Below are 27,131 nucleotides of genomic sequence, written 5' to 3'. Positions count from 1 at the left end.
TCCCCCGGATGCTACAAAGTGTGGGGGGTGGGAATTTTAATCTCGCTATTCTTTCTTTCAACAGAAAGCAGATGCTCTCCGCCCACCCTGGACCTCAGAAATGTCAACTTTCTTCAGAAGGGACAAGTAAAATGGTATCTCTCGTCACCATACTTCCCTTACCGCGGTAAGTGGGTTGCCTCTCTCCTCTAGTCTTTCTATATGTTTCTTAGTGAGTCAACAACATTCCAATCCCAAGTTGCCAGGTGCACTTGGGATTGGAATACCACATGTATTTTACCAAACTCACTAGCAGTGATTGTTGTTTCTCTATGGAGTAAAACATCATTCACACTTTCCTTGCATGTGTAACTGTCTAAAAGCAGTTAATCCAAGCAAGGAGCTCTATCTTCTCCACGACTCACTATAAATCTTCTACCTGGGATTGCGGTTTAACTACCATAAATCCCATATGGAACACTTCTGGGCACTACAGTCGCAACGAACTACCTGCCCACCAACCGCGCAGACATACTGACATTTTCCTCCACATCTCTGTGTGCATGCAACATAACCTCAGCCCCTCATTCTTTCAGGGATGGGCCACGAGGTGTTTTCATTATCCACTTACTCATCTTCCCAGAATGGCTATGAGTCAGATTCAGTGGAATTTTCAATGATCAGTGGCTTTAAGCTGTTCAACCGCTTTCGTTCCTGATCTGTATTACCAATCTAGAACCAAGTCTTCAGATGGTTCTGGTCACAGTCTCATTTACTTAGAGTTGAAGAGTTCGAATTCACATCGTCCCAACCCAATATGCGTCTATTCCACTCCATACAGGTTTTCACATCAACTTCCTGGAGCTTCCAGCCATGCATTATGCCTTTTATGCTTAAAATTCTGCCTCTGCAACAAACCTTTGTGTATACAGACAGACAGCATAGTGGCAAGGTGGTATTCCAATACACAACTACGCATAACCTTGTAGCGGCTCTGCCAGGAAAATGCACAGCTTTAGCCTTTGGCCCTTGCTCACTCCATGCATTCCTGGGCCACTTATAACAGACTTGCTGAACGCACCAGCAGATCTTATTCATAGGTGTTTCCATCCTCTCGAATGGTCTCCAACTACAGGTGTAGCGAGCAAAATCTTTTAGCGCTAAGATCACCTGACCTTGCCCTCTGTGTCTGAACCAAACCTTATGGGGGACAGATTCTACTCCCTACACATGTCTCAAAATGTGTTCCCATGGACACCTTTGCTCGTTCTACAGCAAAGGCCTCTTATATGTGTCTCTTTCGATGCCTCTCATAGCCAAGCTCTCATTAGGCTGCACCAGGACGGGGTTCACTGTTTCTCAGACCCACGTCCTGACCGAGACCAGTATGTTTCCCATACTTCTCAATCTATCACACCAGTAACCAATTCGCCTTCTCACAGGTCAGTCTCATATTACGGACTCACTGATGTTCTCAGGTACTGGTAGCGTCACAACAGCCTTCCACACATAAATCTTACCATTCAAAATGGCATGATTTACCACATGGCGCATGCAAAAGGGTATTACCCCCTTTTTTCTATACCACTCTTTTTCTCTTACTCCCTCAGATTCTGCTCCCCAGACATCCTCCACATAGGTATCCTCAATTCCAATTTGGCATACCCACTTGGGAGTGGGGATACCCAATTTACGGTTCAACCCTTCTGAGTCAGCTTACCATGGTTCATCCACTGATTAAGCTGCCTCTATTTTCACTGGTTACGGAATGGGGCCTACATTTAGTGCTTACAAGACTCATAAGTTCCCCATTCGAGCCTTTACATTCCTATCACTTAACAGTCTGGCATGGAACTTCTTTCCCTCGTAGTCATTACTTCTGCCAAAAGGGTCAGTGAGTTACACACCTTGTTACATACTCATCCGACCCTGCGTTCCTCCGTGACCGAGTGGTCCTACGTACTCAACCTCATATCCTGCTTAAGGTAGACGCAGCATCTCACCTTACTCAGATTACACTCTGCCCATTTTTTTCCCAACCCCTCTCTCTCACCACGGCAAGAGGGGTTTTCCACTCCTTGGATTGTGAAAGTGCTCTTGCATTCTATCTAGACCGCACTACACTCCATAGGAATTACACCTAACTCGTTCCTTCTTTGGCAAAAGCCAAGCTGCGAGTTCTAGTGGGCAAACAGACCTTTTTCCTCCTGATTGGCGGTCTGTATCTCCTTTTGCTACCAACAAGCAGACATTCTGCTATACACTGTGTGAACGCACACTCTGTTAGGGCCGTGCCAACCTCAGTAGCTCACCTACGGTCGGTGTTGCTTGTTGATATTTGTAAGGCTGCGACCTGGAGCTCTCTCCATACCTTCGCAGCCCATTATTGCTTGGGTAAGACTGGCCGGCAAGCTTCCATGTTTGGCCAGTCCGTTTTACTCAACTTCTTTTTAGTTTAACTACCCAACATCCTTCCACCAACCCGTTAAGGGTTTCAGGGTGCCATCCTTACCAAATTCCACCCCCGTCGTTGCGCCTGTTGCACGTCTTTGGTTGCAATTAGTGCACTGCTCGGGCATCCTCAGCTCGGTACTCACCCATATGTGAGGACTACCTTCCTGCTTGTCCTGTGAGAAAGCAAATGTTGTTTACCTGTAACAGGTGTTCTCACAGAACAGCAGGATGTTAGTCCTCACGAAACCCACCCATCACCCCGCGGAGTTGGGGCTACATACGTTTTATTATTTTATTTTTCGCTTGCGCTTTTTGCTATACATGAGACTGAGGGGAGACACCTGTAGTCATAGGGATAATTGCAGGCTGAGCATGCTCAGTGCACTCAGTGTGCCAGTGTCAGTCAAAGCTTTATAGAAACTTTGACAGAAAAGTTTTCCGTGACAAGGCTCCGTCCACTGACGTCACCCATATGTGAGGACTAACATCCTGCTGTCCTGTGAGAACACCTGTTACAGGTAAGCAACATGTGCTTATTGCACAGCTTAATGCAAATGAAAAAGGTGTAGTTATTTCCTGCATTAAAACTGTGTGAGTGGCTTCGCAATTTGTGAAGCCAGCCCACTTGGCCAGAAATTACACTCCTCCCCCTTTTCCACATTAGCATTGCACCATGCGTTATGGTGCTTTTCACATGCGTTACGGTGTTTTTCGCATATGAAAAGCACATAACGTGGCTTGGAAAATAACCCGCTTAGCTAGCTATTTTACATTTTATTTATTTTATTTATTTAAAGCTTTTCTATACCAGCATTCATGATACAATCATATCATGCCGGTTTACAGGTAACAGGGGGTGAGATAACCATAAGCATTTAACAGATGGAAAGGAACAAAAAAGTTACAATAAAACAGGATTGCTGGAACTGGGGGAAGGAAGGAAACAAGAGTAAGAGTAACTTTACAGTAATTTTACAGTAAATAATTATTTACATTGTGCTGAAAGGTCTCTTAATAGTTATCTTAATAGATGTTGTTGTTGTGGTGACTCAGTTAGACTCAGGAAAGGCTGGTTTAAATAACCAAGTCTTAGGAGTCTTTCTAAATGTTAGTAAACATAGTTCCAGTCTGAGATCTGGGGGTAAGGTATTCCAAAGATATGGTCCCGCTGTAGAAAAGGCCCGATCTCTGAATGCTAGATGGTGAGTGGATTTAGATGGAGAAACACGCAGGGAACCTCTGTAGGCTTCTCTGATGGGTCTAGATGAAGTGTGAAGTCTGAGGGGTATTTGGAGGTTGAGAGGAGCTTGGCTGTGGATGGTTTTATGGATGATGGTAATGGACTTGTGAAGAATTCTGAAGTGTATTTGTAGCCAGTGTAAATTTCTGAGAATAGGGGAGATGTGGTCTCTTCTTCTGGAGTTTGTCAGGATTCTGGCTGCCGCATTCTGGAGCATCTGAAGGGGTTTGATGGATGAGGACGGGAGACCTAGCAAGACAGAGTTGCAATAATCTATCTTGGAGAATATTACGGCTTGGAGAACTGTTCTGAAGTCTTGAAAGTGAAGGAGTGGTTTAATTCTTTTTAGAACCTGCAGCTTACAGAAGCAGTTCTTGGTTGTGTTGTTAATGTTTTTAAATTCAGGCGGTTGTCTATTACTACTCCTAGGTCCCTTGCTTGGGTAACAATGGTGTTAGCTGGTGCACTTTGTGGGGTATTACTGTTTTCCGGGGAGATGAGAAGGAGTTCAGTCTTAGTTGAGTTTAGTATCAGGTTTAAGTTTGCGAGGAGTCTGTTGATCTCTTGGAGGCAGTTTTCCCAGTGCTTAAGTGTTTTGGTGATAGATTCTTTGATGGGGATTCCCTGTGTTAACGAACAGTTTGTTATCCGCCAGTGGTTTGGAGATGGTTTCAGGTATTTGCAGGAGAAATTTTGATGGGATTTGATCGTCCTTGATAAGTCCGAAAAGTGCTACTTAGATGGACAAGAAGTGCTTTTCATATTTATCAGGCTAAGTGCTGCTACTTAGCCACATAAATCAGAACTTATCTGGATAAGTGCCACTACTTTTCCGGTTAAGTCCATATTCATGCAGCTCATGCTTTTTACCTACATATGTACTCATATTTTATAACCTGTACATATCATTTGTGCACAGGTTCTAAAATACAGTAGTAAATATGGGTGCACATATGCAGTTTTGAAAGTTATCCTCTTATAGTTTACTTGTAAATCTTATTAAATGTGTAAATAAAAAAATGGCAGATACTATACCTTTTCAATGCAAGAAAAATCTGAACTAGCAGAAGACTTTCCAGGAGAATTAAAATATGTAAAGGCAGCTAAGCGACCTGTGTGCTGTTCCAGTTCATAGGGGAGGATATCTTCAGAACTGCTTTGCGCAGGTTATAAAATGTAAGTGCACATGCGTACAACTTGCTCACATATGTAAAAACCGCAAGCTATTACCCGCTCTGGTTCTGGTGATAGGATTTGACTCAGAAAAAGCCTTTGACTGGGTGTCTTGGCCTTATATGTTTTCAGTTCTCAAAAGGTACAGGTTAGATGGCAATATTTTGACATATTTATCTCTACTATACTCTAATCCTGTCTCACATATTGTGGCGAATGGTTTCAAATTATCGCCAGTGCAAAGAGGAAGGGGGGTCAGGCAGAGCTGCCCTCTTTCCCCATTACTATATATCCTTGCTATCGACCCCTTACTCCGGAAGATTGCCCAAATGCAAGAAATTAGGGGCTTTGGCGAAGGTTCACATGGGTTTAAAATTGCGGCCTTTGTTGATGACATTCTAATTTTCCTTACTAACCCGCAGAAGTCACTAGCTCCCTTACTGCAAATACAAGCAGACTACGGTAAATTTGCAGGCTTACGAATAAATCAAGATAAGTCGGAAGCCCTAGATGTGGGGAGCCAGGTTCGACAGACATGGTTGGGCTCTTTCCCCCTAAAATGGGTAGCAACATCCATGAAATACTTGGGCATTAAAATCCCCATTAACTTACGAGATCTTTATGGAGCAAATACAGAGCCGCTGCTACAAAACACTTACAACTTTTAAAGAAATGGCAGGGTCTCCCACTATCAATATCCGGCAGGATTCAATTGTTTAAAATGATGATCCTACCCAAGTGGTTATATGATCTTCAAATGATCCCGTTGTGGCTGACAAAACAGGAATGCAAGGAAGTTGGGAAGTTGCTACGGAAATTTATATGGAACGGAAAGAAAGCGCGAATATCATTACATACACTTATGCAACCGGTGAATAAAGGAGGGCTGAATTGTCCCAACATACGCATGTATAATTTGGCATGTATGATGAGATATATGGGTGATTTCATTGCAAGCACCTCCCACTTCTGCCCGAGCTAATAGTTAGAGGTCTGGTTGGGTCTTCCGTCACTTAATTGAATGTTGCAAATCCATAGAGCGGCTTTACCAACTGCAATGGCCGCCCAACCCTTAGTGCAGGCTAGTCGCAAAGCCTGGGCCTTTCTGTGTACTTTGGTGAAACTCCCCTTGAACCTTTTGGTCCTATTGAGCATATGTGACCATGATCTATTTCTTCCAGCCAAGTCAAAATCAACATTTCATAAATGGCGGGATAAGGGGTTGAAGTATGTATATCAATGCTTCTCACAAAAAAACGGGCCAATTTCTAACCTTTACAGAATTACAGCAACAATTCTTATTACCATCTACAGACCTTTTTTCGTATCTACAATTTAGATACTTTATACAAACCCACAAAAGCTCGATGCAGATGACCTCGCAGTTCTGGTCCTTGCATAATATTCTGATGGTCACTAAAACGCAATGGCCGACTATAGCTTTATTTTGCAAAACTTTACAGACATATCTGGATCAGGGAGATCTGCCAGAAATACACTGCAACTGGCAGAAGTGGTCAGCTTTTTCTCTATCCTTGCAGAACTACACTCAGTGCTTTATAGAGATCCAGAATTGGTCTGAAAGCATAGTGTTTTGGGAACTGCAGTACAAATTTTTACAACAATTCTATATGTCTCCAGACAGAGCACGAATGACAGTCTCTGAAGTGCGCCAAATGTCAGTTTCCGCATAGTTTCTGAACCTGCCCTGAAATAAATAAGTTCTGACAACAGATCATAGACGCGTGTAATCAAATGCTGGACACTACACTTCCCGATGATCCTATGCTTTGGTTGTTTGGTATGACCCCCAATACCTGCATGGTGGTACATACATATAGTCTTAGATTCATACAAAAAGCTAGTTTGTTAGGGAAGAAGGTCATCCTTTCCAATTGGGACTCGGAGTCTGCCCCTCACTACGATCATTGGTTCTGCTTATTAATCAAGTTATATACGTTGGAATTTCTCAGTGCAAAGTCCACCTCGGCTAAACGATGGTCAGAGATGCAAAGGGTTTGGACACCCTTTAATGAACATCTAAAGCCCAGAACCCACTAGGAGTTCACACACTCTACACAGACATATAGTCATATAGATATACGAGACAGGAAGGGGAAGGGGGGGGGGGGGAGGGAAAGGCAGGTGGGTGGGGGATGTGAGAGGTATAGGATTTATCTAACCATAACGCTTTTTTTCTCTGTTTTGGGTACCCTATACATATATTCTTTTTTGGTCTGCATTGTTGTACCATTAATGTAATTGTTGCTAATGTAATCTAGATAGATAAGAAACATGACTCAATGCTTGTTAATGTATCCATTGTTCAGTTGAATAAGAAAACCCAATAAAGATAAATTACAAAAACCGCAAGCTACACAAGTTTGGACTTATTTGAATAAGTAGCACCTGCTGCTGCTTAACCGGATAAATCTGAATGTAGTCGGATAAGTGCCACTACTTATCAAAATAATTTCAAATGTGTCCAAGTAACGACAAAGGCTTAATTTGTAGACAAAAAGGAAGTGGGGGAGGGGGTATGGTGAGCAGAGTTGGGGGAGTGAGGCCAGGGCAGGATAACCTGTGTGTGGGGAAGGACCAGGAAGAGGGCTGGGTGTTCTCTCTCTCTATCTTTCATAACCACTCTCTCACATACATATATGCAAACACACTCTTCACACTTTACCTCCTCATCCCAGTGATCCTTCATCCCCAGCCATTTTTTGTCCACCAGTGCTCAGTAAGCAGAGCAGGTGAATGACAACTGGAGATTGAACTCTGTTGGGGACTGTGGATGGAGGGTCACTAAGACAAGGAGGAGGAGGGTAGAGAGAATGGGTCCCTCTCTGTCTACTATCCTCCTCTTCCTTCTCTCCTGGTGATCCTGATTCTCCATCCCAAGACCCCCACCAATAATTTCTCCAGTGGTCCTCATCTCCCCCAGTGCTCTTAGAGCCTCCAATTCATGCTAGTTCTCAAGCTCCCCTTCCCCCACCAATGGTCACTAATCTCCCTTCCTGGAAAATTATCCTCTCCAGCAAATCTTTCTCTATTTCCTTGATCAGTAAGGCACAGGCCTCCATTTTGAGTTGGAATCCTTTGCCTTTTGGGGGGGGGGGGGGGAGGAGGTGGAGGCAGATGGTATGCCAGTTGCTGTCCTCAGCCTCATCAGATAGAGTGGGAGAGGGCCTGGAATTCAAAAGTGCATCTTGCTCTTTGCCTCCTCAGGGAGGAAGGGAGCAGCACCATATGCTCTCCTCACTTATTTTATCCCTTCCCCTATCCCATAATCTATCTCTTTCTCTCTTCTCATTCACTCTTTCCCTGGCACTCTAATCGCCTCATTCACAGACTGTCTCTCTTATTTCACTCATTCTTCACAGTCCCTCCAATTTCCTCATTCATAGCCCAGAACTTTGATCTCCACACATCCCACCAATGCCCTCACTCACTCTTTTAAGCACCCCCACTACCTCTCACTTATTTGCCCTCCCCTCCCCCCAATCTTCTCACACAGTCTTCCCCAGCCCCATATCTTCTAACTCACTCTCTTGTCCTTCCCCAACCCTCATTCTGCTTTCCTCTGATCCCATCATTCACTCTCCCACACCCGCCATCAACACCTCACTCGCTCTCTTATTTATTTAACAGTTTTATATACAGCAGTTCAGGTAACAAAGTTACTAATCACTTCGGTTCACATTTCAACAATTACAATTGGATAATAACTTACAATGAACAGGGAGAATACAATTTATATACAAAGAACTTGGAGGAACAGATTGTGAAGTCACTGGGACTGTCTTGGCGAGGCCTAAAGTCAACTGTCATAACGTTCAAAGGGAGAGAGCTAATACGAATGGGTTTTCCGTAGGGATCTGTAATAGGATAATTGAGTTAGGAGAATGCTTGGTTGAACAACCAGGTCTTAAGTCTTTTTTTGAAGGTTGGTGTCAAATGTTCGAGCCTGAGGTCTGGTGGGAGTGAATTCCAATGTATAGGGCCAGCGGTGGAAAGAGCTCTTCTACTTAGTGTTGTTTTGACGGGATGGGCCTGTAGAGAAGATCCTTGCGGGACACCAAGTGTGGATCTGAAAGGAGGCGACTCTTTGCTATTAACCTTAACCTTGTAGAACCTGTTCTGGAGGAAGGATGAGAACCAGTTGAGGGCAGTGTTTTTGATGCCGATCTCGGAGAGACGATCTAAGAGAATATCGTGGTTCACTGTGTCGAATGCCGCCGTTAGGTCGACAAGGATGAGCAGGCAGGATTGTTTTTTCTCGAGGTTCCTGAGAATATTGTCTGATAGTTATAAAAGGAGGGATTCAGTACTTCGAGATTTACGGAATCCTAGTTGAGACGGTGAGAGTAGGTTGTTGTTGTCCAAGTATTCAGACTATTTTATCGACTATTCTTTCCAAGATTTTGGCGATAATCGGAAGATTTGCTATGGGGCGAAAGTTGGCTGGGTTATCAGGTGACAGATTTGGTTTTTTTAGCAGTGGTTTCCTTCTCTAGTGTGGTTAGTAGAGTCAGGGTGGCTCAGGAAGCTAGCATGATAAGCAGCAACCTGGCCAGGAAGAGATACACTCAGCAGAAGCAGTGGGGCTGACAGGTATTCACCTCATGTCTCTTTGACCTTGGTCATTGTCCCTCAAGGCTTCCTCAATTGTGCCAGGAAACTGAACACAAATCAAAGTCATGTGGCTACTCCATTTCAAGGTAAGCAACTTTAACACACTCTGCTATGCTTCCTCTGGCCTGGAGGGCCAGAAATGATATGCACCTCCATCAGCTTTGCTCTGTTTCTCCATGGGAGTTGGAACTGATTCATTCCACCAGCTCTGCTCCATTTCTGTGGGGGGACCTGAACTGATTTGTACCACCAGTTCACTCCACTTCCTTTGATCCCAGAAAAAAAGGATGGCAAAATACAACTCTGGGTTGTTCACCAGAAATTAAGCCCTGGGTAACAGACACTAAAAGGGGTTGAATGAGCACAAGTTTGAAACTTGTGAGCTGTGGTGCCAATCATCAAGGCCCAGCTTGAAGCTTTGACACCTAGCACTATTGCTCATAAGTTTCAAACATGTGCTCATTCAAACCCTTTCTATGTCTCTTTACTCTGTAGTTACTGCTTTAGTAACACCATTTCCCTCCTGTTCCCTGTAGAACCAGGAAGAGATGGGCTAAATTAGGCAGCATAGTGGCTGTGATCTGCTTTGCCTGCTGCAGCTCGCCCTCTCCTCTCTTCTTCCTTGCAAGCTGCCTGAAGGGTAGGGGCTGAAGCAGAATACTTCTACTGTTCTGCCTCTTAATTTTGAAAAGAAATGCTAGAACTGCATTCCAGGCCAATCCTCCACAAAATAAGCTCTGCTTAGTCGAATAAGTCAGAATTTAGTCAGATAAGTGTGCACAACTGATATACCCATATATTTGTACTTTAAATTTTAAAGTGATACACAAATAGATTTTACCTGTGTTATGTAGGCAAATTTATTCCCTGTTGGAATGGAGGAGTAGCCTAATGGTTAGAGCAGTGGACTATGAACCAAGTGACCAGTGTTCAAGCCCCACTGTCACACCTTGGGCAAGTCACTTTACCCTATTTTGCCTCAGGTACAAACAGATTGTAAGCCCTCTGTGGATAGGGACATACCTACTAGTTCCTGAATGTAATCCACTTTGAAGTACTGATAAACAAAGTGTGAAAAGTGGAATATAAAAAATCTAAATAAATAAGTTGGCTTTTACATACGTAAATCAGGTGATTTTCTAACATGCGTGCGGCAATGAAATTACCAGTTTTACCGATTAGTCTACTAGTTCACCCAGTCCATCTGCAGTTCATGAAGACCCTCCTGGCTCTTCAGTCTGAAGTCCCCCATTTCATCCAGTCATTTTTTCACTTTTAAGATGTTTACAATAATTTACTCCAGATATGGCCCACCTCTTTTTTACATGTGTAAATTTACTCATGGACCCTGACTTACGTGTATGTTTGAAGTTTTTAAAATAGCATATACTTGCATATATATTATTTTACATGTGCTATTTTTTTACAAACGCAACTTTTGAAAATTCACCTTAAAATGTTTTAGGATGTTCATACCAAGATGTGAGTTATATCTCTATCTTATTGGTAGTCAGGAGAATAGATCTCAAATATAAAGTAAAAAATTGCCCAGGACATGACAAGGTACAACTACCTCATGATTCTGTAGTTGTAGAATCAAGTAAAAAAAAAAGCTAAAAAATCAAAGGTTTTTCTACCAGGGAAAGAAGCAAAGATCCTAGACTATTCAGGGAAGAAAATCTTCCAGTCTCCCATGTTACACAGCAAGATGTCTGCTCATCAATTCCAGGTGACTTAGTATTTATATAATATTTAACAAAAAATAAAAGATACCTCAGCTATTCTTCCAGCTGACCTTCAGGACAAATTTACACCACTTCTTCAAGAAACAGATGAATGTTCAAAACATCTAATAAGATCTATATATGACAGCTTTGACACATTTTCTAGATGTTCTGCCTTAGCCATAAGTACAAGGAAATAAGTGTGATTGAAGGCATCAGGGCTACATGAGGATCCTCACCATAAATTAGCAGATGCTTCCATGTTCAGGTGACAATTTATTTGGAGATAAAATTAAAGAGACTGTCAATATTATGTTAAGCGCCAAGCCATTCTTTTTGACGCTTATATCCAGGGATACAAGAACACTTAGATTTTGTAGAAAGTATAATTTTTTATTGATCAATATAAGTATTCTTTGGAGATGCTGTATGCCATTTCTCTAACAAACTGTTGCATCCGTCGATCTCAGACAGCTTCGACCCTTGTGCCTAACCTTTTTCTCTGCTCTCCCCACTAGCCTTGGGAAGATGGCTGCCGCCGCGTCTGCAAGCCGCATCCTCCGGCGTCCTAGGAACGGCTTTGGCAAAGCCTCACGCCATGTTTCTCCTAAGGGCCTCCTAGGGTGCTCAGGTGCATGCCACCAATGTTTTTATCCACATCATGGCGGGAACCTCGGGGGCGTCCCCCTCAAGTGATGTCACGCCATCCAGGTATTTAGCCTACACTTGTTTGCTAGCTCATTGCGTTAGCAAGGATTGGACTCGTCCGGTCTAAGCTACTCTGCTGCTTCCGTGCTGCCGCTGGAAGCTCTCTCTGCCCTTCGGGGACTTCATCTACCTGGGTACTCGCTCCTTGGGGGCCCTTTGCTTTCTTTCAGGTGCCTTACTGGGATCAGATACTCGCTCCTCGAGGGCCTGCTCTCCCTGCATCGGTGCCTGTTACCATCTACTTCTGCCTGGTGGAATCATCAACCTTACAGCTACCATCTAGTGAGTAATCTAATTCTCAGTCTGTCTCATCTACAGCTCTGCCGAGCTGGGAAACCTACACCTGGATATCCCTATACCATCTTGGTGAGATGGGTTCCCTCCGCCGAGGGTCTCACTACTGCCACCTCTGGTGGTATACATCAACTGTACAATAAAAGATAAAACTCTGTGTTTGTGCGTCCTGAGTCTAGCCCAGTACTGTGGCTCCCCACAGGGCTCCTCCCCGTGGGCGTAATCTCCCACAGTACCCAAGAATCCACTCAAACACCTCGAAACCATAACACAAACTGACCACCAGCATCTCATTGTATACATGAACTGATTATTCTTTTATAGGTAAAATACAATATAGTATTAGGTTAGAAATTCTAAGTGCGGGATTACCCAGAGAATAATTTACATAGATTGTCATGTCAACAGCATGATAAGATTATCCCTAAGCTACCCTGATTAGGAAGGCTAAGATAGCAGATGATTCTGGGTCAGTTGCCTTCTCCATGTTGGTCTCCAGCTCAGGCACACATATCAATTATAAAGGAACATTGCTCAACTTCACAAACTTTTAACTACAGTGATCTCAGATCTGATATCTTTTCAGAGAAAGTATCAACCACAATCATTCAAGAAGCAATTCTATTATCCTAACAGGCGATTTCAACTTACTCATATCAAAAGCAACACTTCCAACATTTGCAGGCTTCACAATGACAATTGCAGAACAGAGCTTGTCCTAGAGAAAAAGCCCAGCAAAAATTCTGTCTAGCAACCATCGCAGGAGTACAAAGCTCTCCCATTTGGTAGGTATGTGCATGTGTTTAATTTGTTTTTGTTTTTTAGTGCGCACTAAAAAAATTAGTGATCACTATTTCAATTTAGTAACAAATATACAAACAATTGAACCAAAATCACTCTTAATAATTTTTTTCATTAAGTATACCAAAAAATAATCTACAAGTGGACGTCCCCACAGCAGATCAAAATAAATAGTGCACTTTTATTTACAATTGGCCAAAGAAAATCTTTTACTTGCTAACTAGAAAATTATACTTACAAGTTGATTATGTAGGCCTGATTAAATACTTACAAACAGATCTGTCATCCCCTACCGCAGTGGGGGGCACTCTCTCTTATGTCTTTCTGGTATCACTTTAATAAATAGTCATCCAGAAATCTTCTGTTCCTGGGAATTACTATGCAATAAGCAAAACATCCAGAAATATTTATCTGGGTAGCTTCCTTCGGATGAGAGCCAATTAATGTCCGAATACTAGTGTTAGGTCTGAGTCTGTCCAGCAGATTCAGACGAAAGACTGCACAATTCATGGTCACCGCAGCCACCAAGTCCCTGTTCAGGCACCAGAATGTTAAGCGCCAAGCCATTCTTTATGAAGCTTATATCCAGGGATACAAGAACACTTAGATTTTGTAGAAAGTATAATTTTTTATTGATCAATATAAGTATTTTTGGCAGATGCTGGATGCCATTTCTCTAACAAACTCATTGTATACATGAACTGTTCCTTCTTTTATAGGTAAAATACAATATAGTACTAGGTTAGAAATTCTAAGAGTGCATGACTACCCAGAGAATAATTTACATAGTGTTATGGTCCCGGGCCGTGCCCCGGTCCCTCTACTCACCTCGGGCTGGCCCGGGCTGCTGAAGCGCCTCCACAATACACTAGGCCCGATCCTGGCCTCTGCTGCGGCGCTCCCTCCGCGAGGGAGACGCTGCCGACCCGACGCGCTTGGCCCCACCCCCTAGGTGCGCGCGGGCTCGAGCTTTAAAGGGGCCAGCGTGGGAAATATCAAGCACAGCCATCGGATGACGTCAGACGCTGCAGGGGTATTTAAACCCTGCAACTTGACCTAGACATCGCCTTGCAACAAGGTTCACTCTCTGGTGAGAGCTATTCATTGCTGTTTCGTCTTCTGGCTTCCAACCCCGGCTTCTGACTACTGGCTTCCGACTACTGGCTTCCGACTCCGGCTTCTGACTCCAGCTTTCTTCCAGGAGGCCTCTCCTAAGTCCAAGAGGCTCGGGTCCTCACGAGCTCCTCTCGGGGGGACCGCGGGCATCCAGTGGTGAAGTTCCAATTGGCCTCCTGGCTTCAGCTCTACTCTTCTGGATCCTCTGGAACTCCTCTTCTGTCACCAGGTGACCTCCCTTGCCTTTGCCATTGGCTATTCCGTCACCAGCTGTGCAACTCACAGCTCAACAGCTATACAGCCTCTGGGGCTCTACCTGGGAGAAACTTCAATGCACGGCAGTCACGGCGAAGAGGTACGCGGACCGTCTGCGACGTCCAGCACCAACATTCCATCCCAGGGACAAGGTATGGTTATGTACTAAACACCTTCACCTACGGGTTCCTTCTATGCGCCTGGCTCCGAAGTACATTGGCCCATTTCCAGTCACAGAACGAGTGGGTGCTGTCTCCTACCGACTCCGCCTTCCCTCTATGCTTAGGGTTCATAACGTTTTTCATGTTTCATTGCTCAAGCCGTTGGTTCCATAAGAAGATCCCTGAACCTGCTGCTCCTGCGGCCCAGGAGGACACTCTCTACCAAGTGAAAGAGGTTTTGGATGTAAGGTTCCACCATCGTAGATGGGAGTACCTCCTTTCCTGGGAGGGTTACGGCCCTGAGGAGAATACGTGGGAACCATCCTATAACATCCTGGACAAGGGTCTTCGCCACCAGTTCCACGTGGATCATCCTGCAAAACCCAGGCCCCCAGGAAGGGGGTGTAAGAGGGGGGGGGGTACTATTACGGTCCCGGGCCATGCCCCAGTCCCTCCACTCACCTCGGGCCGGCCTGGGCTGCTGAAGCGCCTCCCCGATACACTAGATCCAATCCTGGCCTTTGCCGTGGTGCTTCCTCCGCGAGGGAGATGCTGCCGACCCGACACGCTTGGCCCTGCCCCCTAGGCGTGCACGCACTCGGGGGCTCAAGCTTTAAAGGGGCCAGTGTGGGAAATGGCAAGCACAGCCCTCGGATGACGTCAGATGCTGCATGGGTATTTAAACCCTGCAGCTTGACCTAGACATTGTCTTGCAACAAGTCTCATTCTCTGGTGAGAGCTACTAGTTGCTATTTCGTCTTCTGGCTTCCGACCCCGACTTCTGACTACTGGCTTCCGACTACTGGCTTCCGACTACTGGCTTCTGACTACTGGCTCTTGACTACTGGCTTCCGACTCCGGCTTCCGACTACTGAATTCCGACTCCGGCTTCTGACTCCAGCTTTCTTCAAGGAGGCCTCTCCAAGTGGCTCGGGTCCTCACAAGCTCCTTTCGGGGGGACCGCGGGCTTCCAGTGGTGAAGTTCCAGTTGGCCTCCTGGCTTCAGCTCTGGATCCTCTGGATCCTCTGGAACTCCTGGCTTCAGCTCTGGATCCTCTGGAACTCCTCTTCTGTCACCAGCCCACAGGAGACTGCACATAAGTCCAAGCGGCTCGGGTCCTCACGGGCTTCTCCTGGGGGGACCTCGGGCTTTCAGTGGTGAAGATTCCTCCGGTCTCCTGTTCAGTGCCGCCTCCTGGCTTCGACATCCACTGTGGGCCTTCCCACAGTGAGTGGAAAGGCCTTGCCGGCTCAAGGGTCCACAAATCCAACACATAGATTGTCATGTCAACAGCATGATAAGATTATCCCTAAACTATCCTGATTATTTCTCCAAGATGGGGCGATGGGGCCCATTTACCATCACTCTTTAGATAGTCTTTTGTTCTGTTAAAATCTTGCTGGTCAGGGCAATTAACACATCTTAGGCTGTGTTTACAGATGTCCCTGTAGTGAGTCTAGCCTGAGGTTCCAACCGTTGTCTTCTGCTTTTGTGACCCTATAATTAGGCATCACAAAGTGTTGCCAGCTTCAACTGCTGTTCAGGTGGTCTTGGAATTCCTGCAGGTCAAGCTCAGTAAGGCATTTGAAGTTAACAAGGCCAGGATGGCTAAGATAGCAGAGGATTCTGGGTCGCTTGCTTTCTCCATGTTGGTCTCCAGCTCAGGCACATATATCAATTATAAAGGAACATTGCTCAACTTCACAAACTTTTAACTACAGTGATCTCAGATTTTATATCTTTTCAGAGAAAGTATCAACCACAATCATTCAAGAAGCAATTCTATTATCCTAACAGGCGATTTCAACTTACTCATATCAAAAGCAACACTTCCAACATTTACAGGCTTCACAATGACAACTGTAGAACAGAGCTTGTCCTAGAGAAAAAGCCCAGCAAAAATTCTGTCTAACAACCATCGCAGGAGTCCACTCCTAATTTTTGACTACAAAATTTCTGTTCCACCCAAAGGAGTGGAGGACTTGCCTAGTGGTTAGATCAGTGGGCTGCGAACCATGGAAACTGGGGTTGAAATCCCATTGCCACACCTTGTGACCTTGGGCAAGTCATTTCACTCTCGATTCCCTCAGGTACAAACTTAGGCCTACATTCACTAAGCCACAATATTTTATCATGGGACTTAATATTGGGGGGGGGGGCTGAAATATTTTGCCCCTCCCTGGACCATGCCCCTGCAATAGGGACCTGGTCAGCACCACTAATGCTTATTTTACAAGTTAGGGGTGTTGGCGAGTCTGGGGTGGTGGGCTACTAGGCAGCCAAGTAATTTTTGATGGGCTGAGAGGTGGAGAGGACCCTACCAGCCTATACTTTTTATTGAAAGGGAGGTCATAGGGGTGGGAAAGTCACTGTTGGGGGGGCAGATAAGGGACCCGGGTTGCCTTATGGAGGAGGAGTTTGAGCAGGGAAGAGGGTTGTCACCACTGGTGCCTTTTGTCCATTTTTAAACTTATTTTTGGCATGGCTGTCTCGCATGGTGGTCCTGGAGTAGGGCGGTGCGACCATTAGGAGAACTTCGGTGGTCGCCTAGGGTGCCGAGCTGTAGGGGGTGCCAAAGAGCAGCCACGTGGTGCCACAAGTGTGGGAGTAGCTTGCTTGTTGCGGTGTTTACTACCCCTGTTGTGCTCGGGCTTGTGAACCCTTGGCCGACGGTAGGTTCTCTCGTCGGGTGGCGAGGCAGCTCAGAAGACGGGACCAGCTGACCCTTGGCACTGGAGACTGAGGCGACTGTGGAGGCGGATGAAGAGACGAGAAGAGATGCTGTGTCTTCACCACTGGAAGTCTGTGGTCCCCCCAGGAGGAGCCCGTAGGGACCCAGACCGCTGGGACTTAGGCGGACCTTTGAGAGGTCAGGGTGTCGGTGCAAGGGCTGACTGGAGCTTCACCCTGGAAGCCCGCGGTCCCCCCGGGAGGAGTCCATAGGAACCTGGGCCGCTGGGACTTAGGTGGGCCCTTGGAGACGGTAGTCTAGAAGGAGTCCTAGGTCGAGTGCCAGAGGGTCATCGCTCACCAGTCCAGGGCCACACACCGAAGGTTCACCACTTGCCAGTCCGAAGTCATACACCAGAGAATCACCGTAAGCCAATCCGAAGTCAGGAACCGGGAACACCAAGACGAAACAGGAACAGGATCCAAAGCTCAAGGAACTCACCGAAGCAAGCAGACTAGACAGCGCTGGAGGATGTTGCCAAGTCACTGGATGAGCAGAGGAGGCTTCCTTTTATACTTCCCCTGCCTAGGCTGATCAGGAACAGGTGAAGCCAGTTAAATTGATTAGGTCCCTTTAAATCTGAAGAGGAGGCGTGGCCTCGCACCTAAGGATGGCGGCGGCCATCTTGGATTTTCCCCCGCGGATGAGAGACGCCGCTGGATGCCGCAAGGGGGATCAGGACGACTCCCCCTGCAGCGAGCAGCACCGGAGGCCATGCGGGAGCGACGGCCCGAATCAGAGCATTCCCCTGGGGCTCCCGCGGCGAGGGAACGCCTCGGACAAGGTAGGGGGCCGCGGTCGTGGGACGCCATGGCCACGGAACACAACAGTACCCCCCTCTTTAGGGCGTCTCCCCGGAGGCCTGGGTTTAGCTGGATGGTCCTTGTGGAACTGCTCCAGCAAATTCCGGCCCAGGATATCAGCCAGGAGTTTTCCTTGGGGCCGAAGCCTTCCCACGCTATCAGGTACTCCCATTTCTTCCTGTGTTTCCTCACATCTAGGACCTCTTGGACTTGATAGGTGAGGTCATCCTCAGAGGCAACAGGTTGCGGGGTTGGAGGCGTGCTGGAAGGCCATGATAATACCAGAGGCTTCAGTAGGGAGACGTGGAACGTGTTGTGAATCTTGAGAGACGGAGGGAGACGAAGTTGATACGAGACAGCACCTACCTGCCAGATGATGGAAAACGGTCCGATGAATCGCGGGGCCAGTCGCGATGATGGCAGCTTCAAGCGGATGAACTGCGTGCTCAACCAAACCTTCTGGCCCGGTTTGTGAGGCGGGTACTGCCTTCTGTGCTGGTCAGCATATCTCTTAGCTGCCTGGCCAGCCCTGATCAGGGCACGTTGCGTGGATATCCAGAGACGATGCAACTCATCGGCAGAGAGTTGAGCTGTCGGAGACGCAACCGTGATGGGAACAGGCAGTGGCGGGCGTGGCTGTTTCCCATACACTATCTGAAACGGGGAGGATCCCGTAGCTGCGGAGATATGGGAATTTAGCGCAAATTCGGCTCAGGGTAGCAGGTTAGCCCAGTCATCTTTTCTCATTAACATACAGACTAAGGAATTGCTTCAAGGTCTGGTTTGTTCTCTCTGCGAGACTGTTGGTTTGTAGATGGTAAGCGGACGTGTAATCTAGGGTGATGTCGAACTTCTGGCAAAGAGCCCTCCAGAATTTGGCGGTAAATTGAGGGCCCCGATCAGACAGGATGCCTTTAGGTAGGCCATGAAGCCTGAAGATGTGCTGGACGAACAGCTGGGCCAGCTGAGGTGCAGACGGCAATCCTGGCAAAGGCACGAAGTGCGCCATCTTGCTAAAGCGATCGACGACCACCCATATTACCGTGTTGCCATTGCATAGTGGCAGGTCCACCACAAAGTCAGTTGCCACATAGGTCAACGGTTCAGAAGGTGCGGGTAATGGTTGAAGTAACCCTGGGGTCGAACCGGAGATCCTCTTGTGGCGAGCATAGGTCTGGCAGGACTCCACATATGCCCGGATATCCTTATGTACCTTTTGCCACCAGTAGTACCGGTGCAGGGTCTGCAACGTGCGGGATTGACCTGGGTGGCCGGAACAGCGGGAGTCGTGAGCCCATGCTAGTACTTGTTTCCGCAAGCATGGCGGGACCAGAGTTTTCCCAGGCGGAATGGTTGTGGTAGCCAACAGAAGGATATGGGATGGCTCAATGATGTACTTTGGTTCCTCAGAACCTTTCGTTGAATCAAATACCCGTGAGAGGGCGTCGGCCTTAATATTCTTCCCAGCCGGTCTGTATCAGAGAATAAAATTGAAACGGGTGAAGAACAGGGCCCACCGGGCTTGTCGTGGGTTGAGCCGCTGTGCCCGATGCAAGTATTCTAAATTCTTATGGTCTGTGAAGACCGTAAACTGGTGTTGTGCCCCTTCCAGCCAAGGGTGCCACTCTTCTAAGGCCACCAAGAGCTCTTTGTCGCCGATGGCATAGTTCCGCTCTGCAGGTGAGAACTGGTGGGAGAGGAAAGCACATGGACGTAGCTTATGGCCCTCAGAGGCCTGGCTCAGGACGGCCCCTACTCCCTCCGAAGATGCGTCCACCTCGATAAAGAAGGGATGTTGCAGATCCGGATGCCGAAGGCATGGTTACTGCATGAATGCCTCCTTGAGGTGACGAAAGGCGGCCTCTGCTGCCGGAGGCCACTTTTTGGGATCTGTGCCTTTCCGGGTCAGGACTGTCATCGGGGCAACAATGGACGCATAATGAGGGATAAAAGAGTGGTAATAGTTTGCAAAGCCCAGAAACCTTTGGAGTGCCTTGAGCCCGGACGGCTGTGGCCATTCCTGAATGGCCTTAGCTTTTACGGATCCATATGGAATCCCTGACTGGAGACTATATATCCCAGGAAGGGAAGAGACTCCTGCTCAAACAGGCACTTTTCGAGCTTCACATACAGCTTATGTTCCCTGAGGCGTTGTAAGACTTGGATGATGTGCCGCCGGTGAGCGGCCAAAGTATCGGAGCAAATCAAGATGTCGTCCAGATACACCACCACGCATTGGTACAGGAGATTGCGGAGTATCTCATTCATAGTATTCTGGAATACTGCAGGGGCATTACAAAGCCCGAACGGCATCACTAAGTACTCATAATGGCCGTCACGGGTATTGAAGGCCGTCTTTCATTCATCCCCTTCCTTAATTCGAATGTGATTGTAAGCCCCTCGGAGGTCCAACTTAGAAAAGATCCTCGCACCCTGTAGTCGGTCAAAGAGTTCAGAGATGAGAGGCAAGGGATAATGGTCCTTGATCGTTATAGCATTCAAGCCCCGGTAGTCAATGCAGGGGCGGAGTGTTCCATCCTTCTTCCAGACAAAGAAGTATCCAGCCCCTGCGGGGGATTTTGACTTCCGAATGAAGCCCCTCTCCAGGTTTTCTCTGATATACTCATTCATAGCCTGCGTCTCTGCAGGAGAGAGGGCGTAAGTGCGTCCTCAAGGAGGCTCAGTGCCAGGGAGAAGATTGATGGCGCAATCGAAGGATTGATGAGGCGGGAGAATCTCGGCCTTTTGTTTCGAGAACACATCCGCATATAAGGCATAGGGGGCCGGCAGGCCTGGAAGACTAGTGGATGCCATAGAGCAGAAGACTGGGACTACGGATTGAAGACATTTGTCATGACAGCTTGGGTCCCAACGGATCAGCTGTAAAGTCTTCCAGTCAAACTGGGGACCATGTTCTTGGAGCCACGGAAGGCCCAGGACTACAGGGTGTATCGAGTGCTCCAGGACGTGGAATGTCATCTCTTCGCGATGGAGGAGCCCGACCCTTAACAGGGTGGATTCTGTAATGTGGGTCACACAACCCGGGAGGGGTCTCCCTTGAATGGAAGAGATGACCAGAGGAGCTGGGATACGGGCCAGTGGAATTTTCGGTGCTCCACCAATTTCTGCATTATGAAATTGCCGCCGGCGCCTGAGTCGACCAGGGCTAACATTTGAAACTCACCCGCGGGTCACGTTAGAGCCACTGGAACAGTTAATGGAGGTGCCGATGAAGTTGAGCCTAGGAAGAGGCCTCCTCCTGGTCCTAGGCATGGGAGTTTTACAATCGCGCAGGGCATTACGGTTATCCGATGGCCCACTGCGCCGCAATAGACACAGAGGTCCTTCTTTATTCGCCGATGGCGTTCGTGGGAGGACAACTTCCCACATCTCACTTCCATGGGTTCATCAGGTAGCGACCGGGGGGTTCTCGACCTACCCTTGGGTGAAGGCGAATGTCGAGGATGTCTGGACGGAGTAGCGGCTTTAGATGTCATCTGGGCCTCTTGGCGGCGCTCCTGATGGCGCCGATCTATGCGGCCTGCCAAGTCGATCAAGGCGTTTAAGGACCTCAGTATCTCTCGTCCTGCAAGCTCGTCCTTAATTCGGGGACTCAGCTCCTGATAGAAAATGGTCTGGAGGCATTCGGAGCCCCAGCCGAGCTCCAAGGAGAGGCCCGAAAGTCGGCGTATTCCACCAATGTCCTCGAGCCTTGACGTAACTGCAGTAGTCTCGGGCCTGCCGAAACTTCTTGGGTTGGATCCCCGAAGTTTATCCGGAACAACTCCCAAAACTCCCTGAGGTTCCTTAGGATGGGATCGTCCCGTTCCCACAGAGGGGAAGCCCATTCTAGGGCCTTCCCTTCAAGAAGAGCCAGGATAAAGGTGGTCTTGGTGGCATCATCTGGAAAGAGCGCGACCTGGAGGCGGAAGTGCATGCTGCACTGGTTCATAAAACCCCTGCAGGCCGAGGTTCCCCAGAGAACCGTGGCGGTGTGGGCAGGCGGATTACCGGCCGACCCCCAGAAGCCATAGGCAGGGAAGGCAGCGTAGGATTCATGGGACCCAACGCATCAAAACGCTGGTTTAAGCTCTGCATGGAGGAAACCAGGGCGTCCAGGGTTTTCTGCTGGTCCACCAGGTGCTGGGCCATTCCCGGAATGGCCTGGTGGGCAGATGCCTCTGCCGGGTCCATGGACTTTGCAATCTGCTATGCTCGGACTTGTGAACCCTTGGCGGACGGGAGGATGGTATACCTTTCGGAGGATCCGTAGGTTCTCTCGTCGGGTGGCGAGGCAGTGCAGAAGATGGGACCAGCTGACCCTTGGCACTGGAGACTGAGGCGACTGCGGAGGCGGATGAAGAGACGAGAAGAGATGCTGTGTCTTCACCACTGGAAGTCTGTGGTCCCCCCAGGAGGAGCCCGTAGGACCCAGACCGCTGGGACTTAGGCGGACCTTTGAGAGGTCAGGGTGTCGGTGCAAGGACTGACTGGAGCTTCGCCCTGGAAGCACGCGGTCCCCCCGGGAGGAGCTCATAGGGACCCGGGCTGCTGGGACTTAGACGGGCCCTTGGAGACGGTAGTCTAGAAGGAGTCCTAGGTCGAGTGCCAGACACCGAAGGACTGGTGGTAGGCTCACCAGTCCAGGGCCACACACCGAAGGATCACCACTTGCCAGTCCGAAGTCATACACCAGAGAATCACCGTAAGCCAATCCAAAGTCAGGAACCGGGAACACCAAGACGAAACAGGAACAGGATCCAAAGCTCAAGGAACTCACTGAAGCAAGCAGACTAGATAGCGCTGGAGGATGTTGCCAAGTCACTGGATGAGCAGAGGAGGCTTCCTTTTATACTTCCCCTGCCTAGGCTGATCAGGAACAGGTGAAGCCAGTTAAAGTGATTAGGTCCCTTTAAATCTGAAGAGGAGGCGCGGCCTCGCGCCTAAGGATGGCGGCGGCCATCTTGGATTTTCCCCCGCGGAGGAGAGACGCCGCTGGATGCCGCAAGGGGGAACAGGGCGACTCCCCCTGCAGCGAGCAGCACCGGAGGCCATGCGGGAGCGACGGCCCGAATCAGAGCCTTCCCCCGGGGCTCCCGCGGCGAGGGAACGCCGCAGACAAGGTAGGGGGCCGCGGTCGTGGGACGCCATGGCCACGGAACAAAACAGTACCCCCCTCTTTAGGGCGTCTCCCCGGAGGCCTGGGTTTAGCTGGATGGTCCTTGTGGAACTGCTCCAGCAAATTCCGGCCCAGGATATCAGCCAGGAGTTTTCCTTGGGGCCGAAGCCTTCCCACGCTATCAGGTACTCCCATTTCTTCCTGTGTTTCCTCACATCTAGGACCTCTTGGACTTGATAGGTGAGGTCATCCTCAGAGGCAACAGGTTGCGGGGTTGGAGGCGTGCTGGAAGGCCATGATAATACCAGAGGCTTCAGTAGGGAGACGTGGAACGTGTTGTGAATCTTGAGAGACGGAGGGAGACGAAGTTGATACGAGACAGCATCTACCTGCCAGATGATGGAAAACGGTCCGATGAATCGCGGGGCCAGTCGCGATGATGGCAGCTTCAAGCGGATGAACTGCGTGCTCAACCAAACCTTCTGGCCCGGTTTGTGAGGCGGGTACTGCCTTCTGTGCTGGTCAGCATATCTCTTAGCTGCCTGGCCAGCCCTGATCAGGGCACGTTGCGTGGATATCCAGAGACGATGCAACTCATCGGCAGAGAGTTGAGCTGTCGGAGACGCAACCGTGATGGGAACAGGCAGTGGCGGGCGTGGCTGTTTCCCATACACTATCTGAAACGGGGAGGATCCCGTAGCTGCGGAGATATGGGAATTTAGCGCAAATTCGGCCCAGGGTAGCAGGCTAGCCCAGTCATCTTGTTTCTCATTAACATACAGACTAAGGAATTGCTTCAAGGAATTGCATTTAGCTCTTGACATCCTCTTGACACAGATCCTTTATTGCATACTATGTAAATATTCACTGTAAATGCGTTTTACTATGTAAATATTCCTGTCCCTTTTCTCTTTTTTCCTCCTATCCCAGTTGGTAATTTCCTTGTTCATTGTAACTATTATTTTCTGCACCAGTTCAATTACCCTAGTTCTATGTTTATTACACGACTTGTTAAATGTAAACCGACTTGATGCAACCTTTGGTCGTGAAAGCCGGTATAGAAATTAATAAATAAATAAATAAAATAAATAAAGGTCTGGTTTGTTCTCTCTGCGAGACTGTTGGTTTGTAGATGGTAAGCGGACGTGTAATCTAGGGTGATGTCGAACTTCTGGCAAAGAGCCCTCCAGAATTTGGCGGTAAATTGAGGGCCCTGATCAGACAGGATGCCTTTAGGTAGGCCATGAAGCCTGAAGATGTGCTGGACGAACAGCTGGGCCAGCTGAGGTGCAGACGGCAATCCTGGCAAAGGCATGAAGTGCGCCATCTTGCTAAAGCGATCGACGACCACCCATATTACCGTGTTGCCATTGCATAGTGGCAGGTCCACCACAAAGTCAGTTGCCACATAGGTCAACGGTTCAGAAGGTGCGGGTAATGGTTGAAGTAACCCTGGGGTCGAACCGGAGATCCTCTTGTGGCGAGCATAGGTCTGGCAGGACTCCACATATGCCCGGATATCCTTATGTACCTTTTGCCACCAGTAGTACCGGTGCAGGGTCTGCAACGTGCGGGATTGACCTGGGTGGCCGGAACAGCGGGGGTCGTGAGCCCATGCTAGTACTTGTTTCCGCAAGCATGGCGGGACCAGAGTTTTCCCAGGCGGAATGGTTGTGGTAGCCAACAGAAGGATATGGGATGGCTCAATGATGTACTTTGGTTCCTCAGAACCTTTTGTTGAATCAAATACCCATGAGAGGGCATCGGCCTTAATATTCTTCCCAGCCGGTCTGTATCAGAGAATAAAATTGAAACGGGTGAAGAACAGGGCCCACCGGGCTTGTCGTGGGTTGAGCCGCTGTGCCCGATGCAAGTATTCTAAATTCTTATGGTCTGTGAAGACCGTAAACTGGTGTTGTGCCCCTTCCAGCCAAGGGTGCCACTCTTCTAAGGCCACCAAGAGCTCTTTGTCGCCGATGGCATAGTTCCGCTCTGCAGGTGAGAACTGGTGGGAGAGGAAAGCACATGGACGTAGCTTATGGCCCTCAGAGGCCTGGCTCAGGACGGCCCCTACTCCCTCCGAAGATGCGTCCACCTCGATAAAGAAGGGATGTTGCAGATCCGGATGCCGAAGGCATGGTTACTGCATGAATGCCTCCTTGACGTAACGAAAGGCAGCCTCTGCTGCCGGAGGCCACTTTTTGGGATCTGCGACTTTCCGGGTCAGGACTGTCATCGGGGCAACAATGGACGCATAATGAGGGATAAAAGAGTGGTAATAGTTTGCAAAGCCCAGAAACCTTTGGAGTGCCTTGAGCCCGGACGGCTGTGGCCATTCCTGAATGGCCTTAACTTTTACGGATCCATATGGAATCCCTGACTGGAGACTATATATCCCAGGAAGGGAAGAGACTCCTGCTCAAACAGGCACTTTTCGAGCTTCACATACAGCTTATGTTCCCTGAGGCGTTGTAAGACTTGGATGACGTGCCGCCGGTGAGCGGCCAAAGTATCGGAGAAAATCAAGATGTCGTCCAGATATACCACCACGCATTGGTACAGGAGATTGCGGAGTATCTCATTCATAGTATTCTGGAATACTGCAGGGGCATTACAAAGCCCGAACGGCATCACTAAGTACTCATAATGGCCGTCACGGGTATTGAAGGCCGTCTTCCATTCATCCCCTTCCTTAATTCGAATGTGATTGTAAGCCCCTCGGAGGTCCAACTTAGAAAAGATCCTCGCACCCTGTAGTCGGTCAAAGAGTTCAGAGATGAGAGGCAAGGGATAATGGTCCTTGATCGTTATAGCATTCAAGCCCCGGTAGTCAATGCAGGGGCGGAGTGTTCCATCCTTCTTCCAGACAAAGAAGTATCCAGCCCCTGCGGGGGATTTTGACTTCCGAATGAAGCCCCTCTCCAGGTTTTCTCTGATATACTCATTCATAGCCTGCGTCTCTGCAGGAGAGAGGGCGTAAGTGCGTCCTCAAGGAGGCTCAGTGCCAGGGAGAAGATTGATGGCGCAATCGAAGGATTGATGAGGCGGGAGAATCTCGGCCTTTTGTTTCGAGAACACATCCGCATATAAGGCATAGGGGGCCGGCAGGCCTGGAAGACTAGTGGATGCCATAGAGCAGAAGACTGGGACTACGGATTGAAGACATTTGTCATGACAGCTTGGGCCCCAACGGATCAGCTGTAAAGTCTTCCAGTCAAACTGGGGACCGTGTTCTTGGAGCCAAGGAAGGCCCAGGACTACCGGGTGTATCGAGTGCTCCAGGACGTGGAATGTCATCTCTTCGCGATGGAGGAGCCCGACCCTTAACAGGGTGGATTCTGTAATGTGGGTCACACAACCCGGGAGGGGTCTCCCTTGAATGGAAGAGATGACCAGAGGAGCTGGGATACGGGCCAGTGGAATTTTCGGTGCTCCACCAATTTCTGCATTATGAAATTGCCGCCGGCGCCTGAGTCGACCAGGGCTAACGTTTGAAACTCACCCGCGGGTCACGTTGGAGCCACTGGAACAGTTAATGGAGGTGCCGATGAAGTTGAGCCTAGGAAGAGGCCTCCTCCTGGTCCTAGGCATGGGAGTTTTACGATCGCGCAGGGCATGCGGCTATCCGATGGCCCGCTGCGCCGCAATAGACACAGAGGTCCTTCTTTATTCGCCGATGGCGTTCGTGGGAGGACAACTTCCCACATCTCACTTCCATGGGTTCATCAGGTAGCGACCGGGGGGGTTCCCGACCTACCCTTGGGTGAAGGCGAATGTCGAGGATGTCTGGACGGAGTAGCGGCTTTAGATGTCATCTGGGCCTCTTGGCGGCGCTCCTGATGGCGCCGATCTATGCGGCCTGCCAAGTCGATCAAGGCGTTTAAGGACCTCGGTAACTCTCGTCCTGGAAGCTCGTCCTTAATTCGGGGACTCAGCT

The sequence above is a fragment of the Rhinatrema bivittatum genome, chromosome 14 (genome assembly GCF_901001135.1).
Source record: "Rhinatrema bivittatum chromosome 14, aRhiBiv1.1, whole genome shotgun sequence".
Classification (NCBI taxonomy): Eukaryota; Metazoa; Chordata; class Amphibia; order Gymnophiona; family Rhinatrematidae; genus Rhinatrema; species Rhinatrema bivittatum.
The sequence above is the reverse complement of the archived record's forward strand: the minus strand, read 5'-3'. Positions refer to the sequence as shown.